The following is a 4524-nucleotide window of genomic DNA, read 5'->3' on the forward strand; positions in this document are numbered from 1 at the left end:
TAACACTGGGTCCGGTAATATATGGTTCATATAAACTGGTACCGGTACTAACATGGTTATATACACTGGGTACCGGGTAATAACATGGTTATATACATTGGACCAGGTAATAACATGGCTATATTACACTGGGTACCGGTAATAACATGGTTATTACACTGGGTACCAGGTGAATAACATGGTTATATACCACTGGGTAGCCAAGGTAATAACATGGCTATATACACTGGGTAACCGGGTAATAACATGGTTATATAACTGGGTACGGGTTTAATAAATGGCTATATACCACTGGGTTACGGGTAATAACCATGGTTATATACACGGGTTACCAGGTAATAACATGGCTATTATACACTGGGTACGCGGGGTAATAACATGGTTTATAATACACTGGGTACCAGGTAATAACATGGTTATATACACAGGGTACGGGTATACATGGTTCATATACATGGGTCACCGGGTAATAACATGGCCTATATAACACTGGGTACCAGGTAATAACACAGCTATATACACTGGGTACCAGGTAATAACATGGCTATACTACACTGGGTACCGGGTACATAACATGGTTATATACACTGGGTACGGTAATAACATGGTTATATACACTGGTACGCAGTAATAACATGGTTATATACACAGGGTACGCGGGTAATAACATGGTTATATACACAGGGTAACCGGGTAATAACATGTTATATCATGGGTATCCTGGTAATAATGGTTATATACACTGGGGTACCGGGTAAATAACATGGCTATATACACTGGTACGGGTAATACCATGGTTATATAACTGGTAACCGGGTAAATAACATGGTTTATATACACTGGGTACGCGGTTAATCACATGGTTATATACACTGGTTACCGGGTAAATAACATGGCTATATACACTGGGTACGCGGGTAATAACACTGGTTATATACCTGGTACCGGGTAATAACCTGGTTATATACACTGGGTACCGGGTAAACATGGTTATATACACTGGGTACCGGGTAATAACACTGGTTATATACCACTGGGTACCGGGTAATAACATGGTTATCATACACTGGGATACCTGGGTACTGAACATGGGTTTATACACTGGGTACCGGGTAATAACATGGCTATAATACACAGGGTACCGGGTAATAACATGGTTTATATACAGCTGGGTACCGGGTAATAACATGGCTATATACAACTGGGTACAGGTAATAACATGGCTATATACACTGGGTACCGGGTAATAACATGGTTATATAACACTGGGTACCAGGTAATAACATGGCTATATACACTGGTACCGGTAATAGCAATGGCTATATACACGGGTACCGGGTAATAAACATGGTTATATACCTGGGTAACAGGTAATAACATGGCTATATACAACTGGGTACCCAGGTAATAACATGGCTATATCACCTGGTACCGGGTAAATAACATGGCTATATACACTGGGTACCGGGTAATCCACATGGCTATATACACTTTGTACGCAGTAATACAGGTTATATACAACTGGGGTACCGGGTATATACATGGTTATATACACTGGGTACCAGGTAATAACATGGCTATATAACTGGGTACCGGTATAACATGGCTATATACATGGGTACGGGTATAACATGGCTATATACACTGGGTTACCAGGTATACCAATGGTTATATACACATGGGTAAGGGTAATAACATGGTTATATACACTGGGTACCAGGTAATAACATGGCTATATACACTGGGTTACGGGTAATAACATGGTTATATACCCTGGGTAGCCGGGTATAACATGGCTATATACCACTGGGTACCAGGTAATAACTACGGCTATATACACTGGGTAGCCAGGTAATACATGCTAATACACTGGGTAGCGGGTTAATAACATGGTTATTACACTGGGTACCGGGTAATAAATGGTTATATAACTGGGTGCAGCTAATAACATGGTTATATACACAGGGTACGGTAATCACATGGTTATATACACAGGGTAACGGGGTATAACATGGCTTATATTACACTGGGTTACCTGGTAATAACATGGTTATGATACACTGGGTACCGGGTAATAACCTGGCTATATACCACTGGGTACCGGGTAAATAACATGGTTATATACACTGGGTATCGCGGGTAATAACATGGTTATATACACTGGGTCCGGGTAATAACATGGTTATAACACTGGGTAAGCGGGTAATAAGCATGGCTATATACACTGGGTACTGGGGTAATAAACATGGTTATATACACTGGGTACCGGGTAATAACATGTAATACTACTGGGTAACCGGGTAATTCACCAGGGTTATTATCACTGGGTACGGGTAATAACATGGTTATATACACTGGTACCGGGTAATAACATGGGCTATATACACTGGGTACCAGGTAATCAAACGGCTAATAATACAAGCTGGGTACCAAGGTAATACATGGCTCATATACCACTGGGTCCGGGTAAATAATGGTTATAATTACACTGGGTACCGGGTAATAACATGGTTATATACCACTGGGTACCAGCTAATACAACATGGTTATATACCCGGGTACCGGGTAATAACATGGTTATATACCACAGGGTACCGGGTAAATAACATGGTTATATAACACTCGGGTACCTGGTCATAACATTGGTTATATTAACACTGGGACCGGGTATAACATGGCTATATACACTGGGTACCGGGTAATAACATGGTTATATAACACTGGGGTACCGGTATAACATGGTTATATACCTGGGTAGCGGGTAATACTGGTTATATACACTGGGTACCGGTCAAATAACATGGCCTATATACACTTGGGTACCGGTAATAAACATGTTATATACAGCTGGGTACGGGTAATAACATGGTTTATATAACTGGTACGCGGTACATAACATGGTTAATCATACACTGGGTACCTGGGTAAATAACATGGTTTATATCACTGGGTACCGGGTAATAACATGGGCTATTAATACACAGGTACCAGGGTAATAAACATGGTTATCATACACTGGGTACGGTAATAACATGGCTATATACACTGGTACCAGGTAATAACATGGCTATATAACCACTGGGTACCGGTAATAACATGGTCTATATACACTGGTACGCAGGTAATAACATGGCTATATACACTGGGTACCGGGTAATAGCATGGCTATATACCCTGGGTACCGGGTTAATACATGTTATATACACTGGGTACCAGGTAATAACATGGCTATATACACTGGGTACCAGGTAATAACCTGGCTATATACACTGGTACCGGGTAATAACATGGCTATATACACTGGGTAGGGTACATAACATGCTATATACACGGTACCAGGTAATACACTGGTTATTTATACACTGGGTACCGGGTAATAACATGGTTATATACACTGGGTACCAGGTAATAACATGGCTATATACGGACTGGGTACGGGTAATAACAATGGCTATATACACTGGGTACCGGTAATAACATGGCTATATACACTGGGTCCAAGGTAATCACATGGTTATATACACTGGGTACCGGGTAAATAACATGGTTATATACACTGGCTCCCAAGGTAATAACCTGGCTATATACCACTGGGTACGGGTAATAACATGGTTATATACCCTGGGTACCGGGTAATCAACATGGCTATATACACGTGGGTACCAGGTAAATAAACACGGCTCTATACACTGGTACCCAGGTAATAACATGGCTATAATCACAGCTGGGTACGGGTTAATACCATGGTTATATACCACTGGGTACCGGGTAAATACATGGTTTATATACACTGGGTACGCGTAATAACATGGTTTATATACACTGGGTACCGGTATACATGGTTAATATACCCTGGGTACCGGGTATAACATGGGGCTAATGATACACTGGTTACCGGGTAATAACATGGTTATATACAGCTGGGTACCGGGTAATACATGGTTATATAACTGGGTACCGGGTAATAACATGGTTATATACACTGGGTACGGGTAATTAACATGGTTATATACACTGGGTACCGGGTAATAACATGGCTTATATACACAGGGTACGCGGGTAATAACATGGTTATATACAGCTGGGTACCGGTAATAAACATGGCTATATACCTGGGACCAGGTAATAACATGGCTATATACACTGGGTACCGGGTAATAACATGGTTATATACACTGGGTAACCAGGTCAATAACATGGCTATATAACAACTGGGTACCGGGTATAGCATGGGCTATATACACTGGGTACCGGGTAATAACATGGTTATATACACTGGGTACCAGGTAATAAACAATGGCTATAATACCACTGGGTACCAAGGTAATAACATGGCTATATACACTGGGTACCGGGTAAATAAACATGGCTAATACACTGGGTACCGGTAAGTAACATGGCTAAAAATATACACTGGGTCCAGGGTAAATAACAGGTTATATACACGGGTACCGGGTAATAACACTGGTTATATACACTGGTACCAGGTTAATAACATGGTTATATACACTGGGTTACCAGGTT

This window comes from Salvelinus sp. IW2-2015, unplaced genomic scaffold, assembly GCF_002910315.2.
Source record: "Salvelinus sp. IW2-2015 unplaced genomic scaffold, ASM291031v2 Un_scaffold1853, whole genome shotgun sequence".
In the NCBI taxonomy this organism is placed as follows: domain Eukaryota; kingdom Metazoa; phylum Chordata; class Actinopteri; order Salmoniformes; family Salmonidae; genus Salvelinus; species Salvelinus sp. IW2-2015.